We start from the raw sequence: 15,809 nt of genomic DNA, 5'->3' as shown, positions 1-15,809 counted from the left end.
GGGTTGGACCGTTTGACTCGTGACTCGGAGTGTAATCATTATGGGATGCCAATTTTTTCCCTAGCAACCAAATACAGTACCCAAGCAACAGAGTAAACAAAGCCTTATATCTCCGCATCAGAACATCGTAGAGACACGGGGGTTGGACCGTTTGACTCGTGACTCAGAGTGTAATCATTATGGGATGCCAATTTTTTCCCTAGCAACCAAATACAGTACCCTAGCAACAGAGTAAACAAAGCCTTATATCTCCGCATCAGAACATCGTAGAGACACGGGGGTTTGACCGTTTGACTCGTGACTCGGAGGGTAATCACTAGTGGATGCCAATTTTCTCCCTAGCAACCAAATACAGTACCCTAGCAACCGAATAAACAAAGCCTTATATCTTCGCATCAGAATATCGTAGAGACATGTGGGTTGAATTGTTTTACTTTTGGCTTGGAGTATAATCATATATTGTCCCCCGAAATTTGCCACGGCAAGCACCACTTCACATTTTCTTCAGGAAATGTACCTATCTAGTTAGTGGTGCTTGCATTTATGCAAGGCATCACTATTACTATTCCTCAGGGATATTATTATGTTGGCTTGACAAAGCCAACATACTGTTCTTCGATCTAAGCTTATTATTATTATTATTATTATTAGTGGTGCTTGCATTTATGCAAGGCATCACTATTATTATCTTGCATACTTATTAGTGGTGCTTGCATTTATGCAAAGCATCACTATTACTATCTTGCATACTTATTATTATTATTATTATTAGTGGTGCTTGCATTTATGCAAAGCATCACTATTATTATTGCTCAGGGATATTATTATTATTATTATTATTATTCTTATGTCTGCACACTTTTTCGGCGCGTAACTCGTCCCGCACGGTTTGCCGTAGTCCCATGAAAGAGGGCTCAAATCGACCGTTTTTTTGAGGAGATGGTGGCTATGACTTTTATAAGCGGTCGGGTGCAGAATTTCCGAAAGGGGGGCAAAAAACCACCCGAAAAATCCCATTGACTTAACATTACGCCAAACTTTGACAAGTCATAGCTCCGCTCGAGGATTTTGTAGAAACATGTGGGTTACAACATTTGAAGAGGGTGGTAGACTCTGTAAGAACATACATCACAATGGGGTGTAAGTTGTACCCCTGGGGTGTAAGAGGTGCCCAAAAATGCCCAATGAAAAGTCAATGGGGGAAAATCCCATAGACTTAACATTGCAAAAACTTTGACGGGTCACAGGTCCGAGCGAGGATTTCGTAGAAGCATGTGGGTTACTAAATTTGAAGAGGGTGCTAGACTCTGTCAGGACGTCCCCCGCAATGGGGTTGTAATGTTACCCTAGCAACCATTTTGGGCACCCTAGCAACCTATCCCATAGACTGCCATTACAAAATGCCCAGAGGGATATCTTTGCACCACAGTGTCACAGAGACATGGGGGTGGGCTCATTTTACTCAGGCATCCAATCAGCCTCTCAAGACCCTTGCAGAGTTACTAAGCCACGCCCCTAGCAACCACTTTTGAGCACCCTAGCAACATAAAATTCAAACAGTTATATCTCGGCATCAGAACATCGTAGCGACACGGGGGTTGGACCGTTTTACTTGTGACTCGGAGTGTAATCACTTGCCACATCATTGGCCACTCCCAAGCCACGCCCCTAGCAACCAAATATGAGCACCCTAGCAACGGAATAAACAAATCGTTATATCTCCGCATCAGAAAATCGTAGAGACACGGGGGTTGGACCGTTTTACTCGTGACTCAGAGGGTAATCATTAGTGGATGCCAAGAGGTATTAAGCCACGCCCCTAGCAACCAAATATGAGCACCCTAGCAACCGAATAAACAAAGCCTTATATCTCCGCATCAGAAAATCGTAGAGACACGGGGGTTGGACCGTTTTACTCATGACTCAGAGGGTAATCACTAGTGGATGCCAAGTTGTATTAAGCCACGCCCATAGCAACCAAATATGAGCATCCTAGCAACGGAATAAACAAATCGTTATATCTCTGCATCAGAAAATCGTAGAGACACGGGGGTTGGACCGTTTTACTCGTGACTCAGAGGGTAATCATTAGTGGATGCCAAGAGGTATTAAGCCACGCCCCTAGCAACCAAATATGAGCACCCTAGCAACCGAATAAACAAAGCCTTATATCTCTGCATCAGAAAATCGTAGAGACACGGGGGTTGGACCGTTTTACTCGTGACTCAGAGGGAAATCAGTAGTGGATGCCAAGAGGTATTAAGCCACGCCCCTAGCAACCAAATATGAGCACCCTAGCAACCGAATAAACAAATCATTATATCTCCACATCAGAAAATCGTAGAGACACGGGGGTTGGACCGTTTTACTCGTGACTTGGAGTGTTATCACTGGTGGATGCCAATTTTCTCCCTAGCAACCAAATACAGTACCCTGGCAACAGAGTAAACAAAGCCTTATATCTCCGCATCAGAACATCATAGAGACACTGGGGTGGACCGTTTTACTTTTGGCTTGGAGTATAATCATAAATTGTCCCTCGAAATTTGCCACGGCAAGCACCACTTCACATTTTCTTCAGGAAATGTACCTATCTAGTTATTATTATTATTCTTTTTCTGGACACTTTTTCGGCGCGTAACTCGTCCCGCACGCTTTGTCGTAGACCCATAAATTAGGGCTCAAATCGACCGGCTTATTGAGGAGAGGTGTGCTATGACTTTTATAAGCGATCGGGTGCAGGATTTCCGAAAGGGGGGCGAAAAACCACCCAAAAAATCCCATTGACTTAACATTGCGCCCAACTTTGACGAGTCATAGCTCCGCTCGAGGATTTTGTAGAAACATGTGGGTTACAACATTTGAAGAGGGTGGTAGGCTCTGTAAGAACATGGATCACTATGGGGTGTAAGTTGTACCCCTGGGGTGTAAGAGGTGCCCAAAAGTGCCCCAATGAAAAGTCAATGGGGCAAAATCCCATAGACTTACCATTGCAAAAATTTTGACGGGTCATAGGTACGAGCCAGGATTTCATAGAAACATGTGGGTTACTAAATTTGAAGAGGGTGCTAGACTCTGTCAGGACGTCCCCCACAATGGGGTGTAAGGTTACCATAGCAACCATTTTGGGCACCCTAGCAACCTATACCATAGACTGCCATTATAAAATGCCCGGATGGATATCTTTGCACCACAGTGTCATAGAGACATGGGGGTGGGCTCATTTTACTCAGGCATCCAATCAGTCTCTCAGGATCCTTACAGACTTACTAAGCCACGCCCCTAGCAACCACTTTTGAGCACCCTAGCAACATAAAATACAAACAGTTATATCTCGGCATCAGAACATCGTAGAGACACGGGGGTTGGACCGTTTTACTTGTGACTAGGGGTGTAACAATTGGGCACATCATTGGCCACTCCCAAGCCACGCCCCTAGCAACCAAATTTGAGCACCCTAGCAACCGAATAAACAAAGCCTTATATCTCCGCATCAGAACATCGTAGAGACACGGGGTTTGGACCGTTTTACTTGTGACTCGGAGTGTAATCACTGGGAACATCATTGGCCACTCCCAAGCCACGCCCCTAGCAACCAAATACAGTACCCTAGCAACAGAGTAAACAAAGCCTTATATCTCCGCATCAGAACATCGTAGAGACACGGGGGTTAGACCGTTTTACTTGTGACTCGGAGTGTAATCACTGGGCACATAATTGGCCACTCCCAAGCCACGCCCCTAGCAACCAAATACAGTACCCTAGCAACAGAGTAAACAAAGCCTCATATCTCCGCTTCAGAACATCGTAGAGACACGGGGGTTGGACCGTTTTACTTGTGACTAGGAGTGTAATCACTGGGCACATCATTGGCCACTCCCAAGCCACGCCCCTAGCAACCAAATACAGTACCCTAGCAACAGAGTAAACAAAGCCTTATATCTCCACATCAGAACATCGTAGAGACATGGGGGTTGGACCGTTTGACTCATGACTCGGAGGGTAATCACTAGTGGATGCCATTTTTTCCCCTAGCAACCAAATACAGTACCCTAGCAACAGAGTAAACAAAGCCTTATATCTCCGCATCAGAACATCGTAGAGACCATTTTACTTTTGGCTTGGAGTATAATCATAAATTGTCCCCCGAAACTTGCCACGGCAAGCACCACTCACATTTTCTTCAGGAAATGTACCTATCTAGTTAGTGGTGCTTGCATTTATGCAAAGCATCACTATTATTATTGCTCAAAGATATTATTATTATTCTTCTTTTTCTGGACACTTTTTCGGCGCGTAACTCGTCCCGCACGCTTTGTCGTAGACCCATAAATTAGGGCTCAAATCGACCGGCTTATTGAGGAGAGGTGTGCTATGACTTTTATAAGCGATCGGGTGCAGGATTTCCGAAAGGGGGGCGAAAAACCACCCAAAAAATCCCATTGACTTAACATTGCGCCCAACTTTGACGAGTCATAGCTCCGCTCGAGGATTTTGTAGAAACATGTGGGTTACAACATTTGAAGAGGGTGGTAGGCTCTGTAAGAACATGGATCACAATGGGGTGTAAGTTGTACCCCTGGGGTGTAAGAGGTGCCCAAAAGTGCCCCAATGAAAAGTCAATGGGGCAAAATCCCATAGACTTACATTGCAAAAATTTTGACGGGTCATAGGTCCGAGCCAGGATTTCATAGAAACATGTGGGTTACTAAATTTGAAGAGGGTGCTAGACTCTGTCAGGACGTCCCCCACAATGGGGTGTAAGGTTACCATAGCAACCATTTTGGGCACCCTAGCAACCTATACCATAGACTGCCATTATAAAATGCCCGGATGGATATCTTTGCACCACAGTGTCATAGAGACATGGGGGTGGGCTCATTTTACTCAGGCATCCAATCAGTCTCTCAGGATCCTTACAGACTTACTAAGCCACGCCCCTAGCAACCACTTTTGAGCACCCTAGCAACATAAAATACAAACAGTTATATCTCGGCATCAGAACATCGTAGAGACACGGGGGTTGGACCGTTTTACTTGTGACTAGGGGTGTAACAATTGGGCACATCATTGGCCACTCCCAAGCCACGCCCCTAGCAACCAAATTTGAGCACCCTAGCAACCGAATAAACAAAGCCTTATATCTCCGCATCAGAACATCGTAGAGACACGGGGTTTGGAGCGTTTTACTTGTGACTCGGAGTGTAATCACTGGGCACATAATTGGCCACTCCCAAGCCACGCCCCTAGCAACCAAATACAGTACCCTAGCAACAGAGTAAACAAAGCCTTATATCTCCGCATCAGAACATCGTAGAGACACGGGGGTTGGACCGTTTTACTTGTGACTCGGAGTGTAATCACTGGGCACATCATTGGCCACTCCCAAGCCACGCCCCTAGCAACCAAATACAGTACCTTAGCAACAGAGTAAACAAAGCCTTATATCTCCACATCAGAACATCGTAGAGACACGGGGGTTGGACCGTTTCACTCATGACTCGGAAGGTAATCACTAGTGGATGCAATTTTTTTCCCTAGCAACCAAATACAGTACCCTAGCAACAGAGTAAACAAAGCCTTATATCTCCGCATCAGAACATCGTAGAGACACGGGGGTTGGACCGTTTGACTCGTGACTCGGAGGGTAATCACTAGTGGATGCCATTTTTTTCCCTAGCAACCAAATACAGTACCCTAGCAACAGAGTAAACAAAGCCTTATATCTCCGCATCAGAACATCGTAGAGACACGGGGTTTGGACCGTTTGACTCGTGACTCGGAGGGTAATCACTAGTGGATGCCATTTTTTTCCCTAGCAACCAAATACAGTACCCTAGCAACAGAGTAAACAAAGCCTTATATCTCCGCATCAGAACATCGTAGAGACACGGGGTTTGGACCGTTTGACTCGTGACTCGGAGGGTAATCACTAGTGGATGCCATTGTTTCCCCTAGCAACCAAATACAGTACCCTAGCAACAGAGTAAACAAAGCCTTATATCTCCGCATCAGAACATCGTAGAGACACGGGGTTTGGACCGTTTGACTCGTGACTCAAAGGGTAATCACTAGTGGATGCCATTTTTTTCCCTAGCAACCAAATACAGTACCCTAGCAACAGAGTAAACAAAGCCTTATATCTCTGCATCAGAACATCGTAGAGACATGGGGGTTGGACCGTTTGACTCGTGACTGGAAGTGTAATCACTAGTGGATGCCAATTTTTTCCCTAGCAACCATATACAGTACCCTAGCAACAGAGTAAACAAAGCCTTATATCTCCGCATCAGAACATCGTAGAGACACGGGGGTTGGATCGTTTGACTTTTGGCTTGGAGTATAATCATAAATTGTCCCTTGAAACATGCCACGGCAAGCACCACTCACATTTTCTTCAGGAAATGTACCTATCTAGTTAGTGGTGCTTGCATTTATGCAAAGCATCACTATTACTATCTTGCATACTTATTATTATTATTATTATTATTATTCTTCTTTTTCTGGACACTTTTTCGGCGCGTAACTCGTCCCGCACGCTTTGTCGTAGACCCATAAATTAGGGCTCAAATCGACCGGCTTATTGAGGAGAGGTGTGCTATGACTTTTATAAGCGATCGGGTGCAGGATTTCCGAAAGGGGGGCGAAAAACCACCCAAAAAATCCCATTGACTTAACATTGCGCCCAACTTTGACGAGTCATAGCTCCGCTTGAGGATTTTGTAGAAACATGTGGGTTACAACATTTGAAGAGGGTGGTAGGCTCTGTAAGAACATGGATCACAATGGGGTGTAAGTTGTACCCCTGGGGTGTAAGAGGTGCCCAAAATTGCCCCAATGAAAAGTCAATGGGGCAAAATCCCATAGACTTACCATTGCAAAAATTTTGACGGGTCATAGGTCCGAGCCAGGATTTCATAGAAACATGTGGGTTACTAAATTTGAAGAGGGTGCTAGACTCTGTCAGGACGTCCCCCACAATGGGGTGTAAGGTTACCATAGCAACCATTTTGGGCACCCTAGCAACCTATACCATAGACTGCCATTATAAAATGCCCGGATGGATATCTTTGCACCACAGTGTCATAGAGACATGGGGGTGGGCTCATTTTACTCAGGCATCCAATCAGTCTCTCAGGATCCTTAGAGACTTACTAAGCCACGCCCCTAGCAACCACTTTTGAGCACCCTAGCAACATAAAATACAAACAGTTATATCTCGGCATCAGAACATCGTAGAGACACGGGGGTTGGACCGTTTTACTTGTGACTAGGGGTGTAACAATTGGGCACATCATTGGCCACTCCCAAGCCACGCCCCTAGCAACCAAATTTGAGCACCCTAGCAACCGAATAAACAAAGCCTTATATCTCCGCATCAGAACATCGTAGAGACACGGGGTTTGGACTGTTTTACTTGTGACTCGGAGTGTAATCACTGGGCACATCATTGGCCACTCCCAAGCCACGCCCCTAGCAACCAAATACAGTACCCTAGCAACAGAGTAAACAAAGCCTTATATCTCCGCATCAGAACATCGTAGAGACACGGGGGTTGGACCGTTTTACTTGTGACTCGGAGTGTAATCACTGGGCACATCATTGGCCACTCCCAAGCCACGCCCTTAGCAACCAAATACAGTACCCTAGCAACAGAGTAAACAAAGCCTTATATCTCCACATCAGAACATCGTAGAGACACGGGGGTTGGACCGTTTTACTTGTGACTCGGAGTGTAATCACTGGGCACATAATTGGCCACTCCCAAGCCACGCCCCTAGCAACCAAATACAGTACCCTAGCAACAGAGTAAACAAAGCCTTATATCTCCGCATCAGAACATCGTAGAGACACGGGGGTTGGACCGTTTTACTTGTGACTCGGAGTGTAATCACTGGGCACATCATTGGCCACTCCCAAGCCACGCCCCTAGCAACCAAATACAGTACCCTAGCAACAGAGTAAACAAAGCCTTATATCTCCACATCAGAACATCGTAGAGACATGGGGGTTGGACCGTTTGACTCATGACTCGGAGGGTAATCACTAGTGGATGCCAATTTTTTCCCTAACAACCAAATACAGTACCCTAGCAACCGGATAAACACAGCCTTATATCTCCACATCAGAACATCGTACAGACACGGGAGTTGGATCGTTTAACTTTTGGCTTGGAGTATAATCATATATGTTCCCCAGAATTTTGCCACGGCAAGCACCACTCACATTTTCTTCAGGAAATGTACCTATCTAGTTATAATTATTATTATTCTTCTTTTTCTGGACACTTTTTTCGGCGCGTAACTCGTCCCGCACGGTTTGTCGTAGACCCATGAAATAGGGCTCAAATCGACCGGCTTATTGAGGAGAGGTGTGCTATGACTTTTATAAGCGATTGGGTGCAGGATTTCCGAAAGGGGGGCGAAAAACCACCCGAAAAATCCCATTGACTTAACATTGCGCCCAACTTTGACGAGTCATAGCTCCGCTCGAGAATTTTGTAGAAACATGTGGGTTACAACATTTGAAGAAGGTGGTAGGCTCTGTAAGAACATGGATCACAATGGGGTGTAAGTTGTACCCCTGGGGTGTAAGAGGTGCCCAAAAGTGCCCCAATGAAAAGTCAATGGGGGAAAATCCCATAGACTTAACATTGCAAAAACTTTGACGGGTCATAGGTACGAGCGAGGATTTTGTAGAAACATGTGGGTTACATTATTTGAAGAGGATGGTAGACTCTGTAAGAACATGGATCACAATGGGGTGTAAGTTGTACCCCTGGGGTGTAAGAGGCACCCGAATTTTCCCATTGACTTATAATGGGGCAGGAAACATGCCCATATAAGGGAATAAAAAAGTTCCAGATGGGATATCTTTGCTTTACAATGTCGTAAAGACAAGGGGGTGGGCTCATTTTACTCAGACATCCAATCAGTCTATCAGGATATTCCCAAAGCTTTTAAGCCACGCCCCTAGCAACCACTTTTGAGCACCCTAGCAACATAAAATTCAAACAGTTATATCTCTGCATCAGAACATCATAGAGACACGGGGGTTGGACCGTTTGACTAGTGACTCAGAGTGTAATCATTATGGGATGCCAATTTTTTCCCTAGCAACCAAATACAGTACCCTAGCAACAGAGTAAACAAAGCCTTATATCTCCGCATCAGAACATCGTAGAGACACGGGGGTTGGACCGTTTGACTCGTGACTCAGAGTGTAATCATTATGGGATGCCAATTTTTTCCCTAGCAACCAAATACAGTACCCTAGCAACAGAGTAAACAAAGCCTTATATCTCCGCATCAGAACATCGTAGAGACACGGGGGTTGGACCGTTTGACTCGTGACTCGGAGTGTAATCATTATGGGATGCCAATTTTTTCCCTAGCAACCAAATACAGTACCCAAGCAACAGAGTAAACAAAGCCTTATATCTCCGCATCAGAACATCGTAGAGACACGGGGGTTGGACCGTTTGACTCGTGACTCAGAGTGTAATCATTATGGGATGCCAATTTTTTCCCTAGCAACCAAATACAGTACCCTAGCAACAGAGTAAACAAAGCCTTATATCTCCGCATCAGAACATCATAGAGACACGGGGGTTGGACAGTTTGACTAGTGACTCAGAGTGTAATCATTATGGGATGCCAATTTTTTCCCTAGCAACCAAATACAGTACCCTAGCAACAGAGTAAACAAACCCTTATATCTCCGCATCAGAACATCGTAAAGACACAGGGGTTGGACCGTTTGACTCGTGAATCAGAGTGTAATCATTATGGGATGCCAATTTTTTCCCTAGCAACCAAATACAGTACCCTAGCAACAGAGTAAATAAACCCTTATATCTCCGCATCAGAACATCGTAGAGACACGGGGATTGGACCGTTTGACTCGTGAATCAGAGTGTAATCATTATGGGATGCCAATTTTTTCCCTAGCAACCAAATACAGTACCCTAGCAACAGAGTAAACAAACCCTTATATCTCCGCATCAGAACATCGTAGAGACACGGGGATTGGACCGTTTGACTCGTGAATCAGAGTGTAATCATTATGGGATGCCAATTTTTTCCCTAGCAACCAAATACAGTACCCTAGCAACAGAGTAAACAAACCCTTATATCTCCGCATCAGAACATCGTAGAGACACGGGGATTGGACCGTTTGACTCGTGAATCAGAGTGTAATCATTATGGGATGCCAATTTTTTCCCTAGCAACCAAATACAGTACCCTAGCAACAGAGTAAACAAACCCTTATATCTCCGCATCAGAACATCGTAGAGACACAGGGGTTGGACCGTTTGACTCGTGAATCAGAGTGTAATCATTATGGGATACCAATTTTTTCCCTAGCAACCAAATACAGTACCCTAGCAACAGAGTAAACAAACCCTTATATCTCCGCATCAGAACATCGTAGAGACACAGGGGTTGGACCGTTTGACTCGTGAATCAGAGTGTAATCATTATGGGATGCCAATTTTTTCCCTAGCAACCAAATACAGTACCCTAGCAACAGAGTAAACAAAGCCTTATATCTCCGCATCAGAACATCGTAGAGACACGGGGGTTGGACCGTTTGACTCGTGACTCGGAGGGTAATCACTAGTGGATGCCATTTTTTTCCTTAGCAACCAAATACAGTACCCTAGCAACAGAGTAAACAAAGCCTTATATCTCCGCATCAGAACATCGTAGAGACACGGGGGTTGGACCGTTTGACTCATGACTCGGAGGGTAATCACTAGTGGATGCCATTTTTTCCCTAGCAACCAAATACAGTACCCTATCAACAGAGTAAACAAACCCTTATATCTCCGCATCAGAACATCGTAGAGACACGGGGTTTTCGACCGTTTGACTCGTGACTCGCGTGTAATCACTAGTGGATGCCAATGTTCTCCCTAGCAACCAAATACATTACCCTAGCAACAGAGTAAACAAAGCATTTATCTCCACATCAGAACATCGCAGAGACACGGGGGTTGGACTGTTTGACTCGTATCTCGGAGTGTAATCACTAGTGGATGCCAATTTTTTCCCTAGCAACCAAATACAGTACCCTAGCAACAGAGTAAACAAAGCCTTATATCTCCTTATCAGAACATCGTAGAGACACGGGGGTTTGACCGTTTGACTCGTGACTCGGAGTGTAATCACTAGTGGATGCCAATTTTCTCCCTAGCAACCAAATACAGTACCCTACCAACCGAATAAACAAAGCCTTATATCTTCGCATCAGAATATCGTAGAGACATGTGGGTTGAATTGTTTTACTTTTGGCTTGGAGTATAATCATATATTGTCCCCCGAAATTTGCCACGGCAAGCACCACTTCACATTTTCTTCAGGAAATGTACCTATCTAGTTATGTTGGCTTGACAAAGCCAACATACTGATATTGTATTTAAACTTATTATGTTGGCTTTGAAAAAGCCAATATATTGTTATTGCTATTAAACTTATTATTATTATTATTATTATTATTATTCTTTTTCTCCCCCCAAAATTATAAACACTAACTCGTCCTAGGGCTTTCAAGCTACATGCACCAAATTTTCCACAGACCTTCAGACTGGTCTGACTTAGTGTGCTATATCTTTTCTAACTGATGGGACCTTCCAAATTCCTAAACGGGGGGCTCGAACACCCCAAAATTTCCATTGACTTAACATGGAGACAAACTTTGACGGGTCATAGCTGTGAGTGAGAAACTTGTAGAAACTTGTGGCTTATCATATTTAAGGTGGCTGACAGGCTCTGTAAGAACATACCTCACAATGGGGTGTAAGCTGTACCCCTGGGGTGTAAGAGGCCCCCAAAATTTCCCATTGACTTATAATGGGGCAGGAAACATGCCCATAAAAGGGAATAAAAACGTCCCAGATGGAATATCTTCACTTTAGAGTGTCGCAGAGACATGGGGTTGGGCTCATTTTACTCAGGCAACCAATCAGTCTCTTAGGATCACCACAGAGCTATTAAGCCACGCCCCTAGCAACAATTTTGGGTACCCTAGCAACATCTCCCATAGACTACCATTGTAAAAAGCCCAGATGCATATCTTTGCACCAGAGTGTCATAGAGACATAGGGGTGGGCTCATTTTACTCAGGCATCCAATCAGTCTCTTAGGATTCTTATTGAGGTATTAAGCCACGCCCCTAGCAACCAAATATGAACACCCTAGCAACATAATAAACAAAGCCTTATATCTCTGGATCTGAACATCATAGAGACATGGGGGTTGGGTCTTTGGGTCATGTTAGCGTCATGCTAGCTCCATGCTATGTCATACTAGCTTCATGCTAGTTTCATGCTAGCTTTATGCTAATTTCATGATAAATCTTGCTAACTTCATGCTAAATCATGCTAACTTCATGTTAAATCTTGTTAGCTGCACACTAAATAGTGCTAGCTTCATGCTAATCATGCTAGCATCATGCTAATCATGCTAGCATCAGGATAATCATGTTAACTTCACGTTAAATCATGTTAGCTTCATGTTAATCATGCTAACCTATGCTTACTTCATGATTATTATGCTAGCCTCATGCTAGCTTCATGCTAATCATGCTAACATCATGCTAGCTTCATGCTAATCATGCTAACATCATGCTAGCTTCATGCTAATCATGCTAGAATCATGCTAGCTTCGTGTTAATCATGCTAGTATCATGCTAGCTTCGTGCTAATCATGCTAGCATCATGCTAGCTTCATGCTAATCATGCTAGCATCATGCTAGCTTCATGCTAACCATGCTAGCATCATGCTAGCTTCATGCTAATCATGCTAGCATCATGCTAGCTTCATGCTAATCATGTTAGCATCATGCTAGCTTCATGCTAATCGTGCTAGCTTCATGCTAATCCTGCTAGCTTCATGCTAGCTTCATGCTAATCATGCTAGCTTCATGCTAGCTTTGTGCTAATCATGCTAGCATCATGCTAACTTCATGCTAGCTTCATGCTAATCATGCTAGCTTCATGCTAATCATGCTAGCTTCGTGCTAATCATGTTAGCATCATGCTAGCTTCATGCTTATCATGCTAACATCATGTTAGCTTCATGCGAATCATGCTAGCATCATACTAGCTTCATGCTAATCATGCTAGCACCATGCTAGCTTCATGCTAATCATGCTAGCATCATGTTAGCTTCATGCTAATCATGCTAGCATTATGCTAGCTTAATGCTAATCATGCTAGCATCATGCTAGCTTCATGTTAATCATGCTAGCATCATGCTAGCTTCATGCTAATCATGCTAACATCATGCTAGCTTCATGCTAATCATGCTAACATCATGCTAGCTTCATGCTATTCATGCTAGCATCATGCTAGCTTCATGCTAATCATGCTAGCATCATGCTAGCTTCATGATAATCATGTTAGCATCATGCTAGCTTCATGCTGATCATGCTAGCATCATGCTAGCTTCATGCTAATCATGCTAGCATCATGCTAGCTTCATGGTAGCATCATGCTAATCATGCTAACATCATGCTAGCTTCATGCTAATCATGCTAACATCATGCTAGCTTCATGCTAATCATGCTAGCATCATGCTAACTTCATGCTAGCTTCATGCTAATCATGCTAGCATCATGTTAGCTTCATGCTAATCATGCTAGCACCATGCTAGCTTCATGCTAATCATGCTAGCATCATGTTAGCTTCATGCTAATCATGCTAGCATCATGCTAGCTTCATGCTAATCATGCTAGCATCATGCTAGCTTCATGCTAATCATGCTAACATCATGCTAGCTTCATGCTAATCATGCTAACATCATGCTAGCTTCATGCTAATCATGCTAGCATCATGCTAGCTTCATGCTAACATCATGCTAGCTTCATGCTAATCATGCTAGCATCATGCTAGCTTCATGCTAATCATGCTAGCATCATGCTAGCTTCATGCTAATCATGCTAGCATCATGCTAGCTTCATGCTAATCATGCTAGCATCATGTTAGCTTCATGTTAATCATGCTAACATCAGGCTAACTTCATGCTAATCATGCTACCTTCATACTTAAACATTCTAACAGCCAGATAGCCTACTAAACTAAACTTCTGTCAAACCGTTTTAAACGTTCAAGCTACGCTTTTTCAAGCCAACATAAAGTTTGTCTTCAAACTTTAATATCTAGTTATGTTGGCTTGAAAAAGCCAACATACTGTTATTGCTTTTAAACTTATTATTATTATTATGTTGGCTTGAAAAAGCCAACATATTGTTATTGCTTTTAAACTTATTAGTGGTGCTTGCATTTATGCAAGGCATCACTATTACTATTGCTCATATTTATTAGTGGTGCTTGCATTTATGCAAAGCATCACTATTACTATCTTGCATACTTATTATTATTATTAGTGGTGCTTGCATTTATGCAAGGCATCACTATTATTATTGCTCATACTTATTATTTATTTATTTATTATTCTTATATCTGGACACTTTTTCGGCGCGTAACTCGTCCCGCACGGTTTGTCGTAGACCAATGAAACAGTGCTCAAAACGACCGGCTAATTGAGGACACGTCTGCTATGACTTTTATAAGCGATCGGGTGCAAGGTTTTCGAAAGGGGGGCGAAAAACCACCCAAAAAATCCCATTGACTTAACATTACGCCCAACTTTGATGGGTCATAGCTCCGCTCAAGGATTTTGTAGAAACATGTGGGTTACAACATTTGAAGAGGGTGGTAGACTCTGTAAGAACATGGATCACAATGGGGTGTAAGTTGTACCCCTGGGGTGTAAGCGACACCCGGAAATTCCCATTGACTTATAATGGGGCAGGAAACATGCCCATATAAGGGAATAAAACAGTTCCAGATGAGATATCTTTGCTTTACAGTGTCGTAGAGATAAGTGGGTGGGCTCATTTTACTCGGGCATCCAATCAGTCTCTTAGGATCATCCCAGAGCTATTAAGCCACGCCCCTAGCAACAATTTTGGGCACCCTAGCAACATCTCCCATAGACTGCCATTATAAAATGCCCAGATGGATATCTTTGCGCCACAGTGTCATAGAGACATGGGGGTGGGCTCATTTTACTCAGACATCCAATCAGTCTCTCAGGATCCTTACATAGGTATTAAGCCACGCCCCTAGCAACCACTTTTGAGCACCCTAGCAACATAAAATTCAAACAGTTATATCTCGGCATCAGAACATCGTAGAGACACGGGGGTTGGACCGTTTTTCTTGTGACTAGGGGTGTAACAATTGGCACATCATTGGCCACTCCCAAGCCACGCCCCTAGCAACCAAATTTGAGCACCCTAGCAACCGAATAAACAAAGCCTTATATCTCCGCATCAGAACATCGTAGAGACACGGGGTTTGGACCGTTTTACTTGTGACTAGGGGTGTAACAATTGGGCACATCATTGGCCACTCCCAAGCCACGACCCTAGCAACCAAATTTGAGCACCCTAGCAACCGAATAAACAAAGCCTTATATCTCCGCATCAGAACATCGTAGAGACACGGGGTTTGGACCGTTTTACTTGTGACTCGGAGTGTAATCACTGGGCACATCATTGGCCACTCCCAAGCCACGCCCCTAGCAACCAAATACAGTACCCTAGCAACAGAGTAAACAAAGCCTTATATCTCCACATCAGAACATCGTAGAGACACGGGGGTTGGACCGTTTTACTTGTGACTCGGAGTGTAATCACTGGGCACATCATTGGCCACTCCCAAGCCACGCCCCTAGCAACCAAATACAGTACCCTAGCAACAGAGTAAACAAAGCCTTATATCTCCGCATCAGAACATC

The sequence above is a fragment of the Paramisgurnus dabryanus genome, chromosome 1, assembly GCF_030506205.2.
Source record: "Paramisgurnus dabryanus chromosome 1, PD_genome_1.1, whole genome shotgun sequence".
Lineage (NCBI taxonomy): Eukaryota > Metazoa > Chordata > Actinopteri > Cypriniformes > Cobitidae > Paramisgurnus > Paramisgurnus dabryanus.
The sequence above is the reverse complement of the archived record's forward strand: the minus strand, read 5'-3'. Positions refer to the sequence as shown.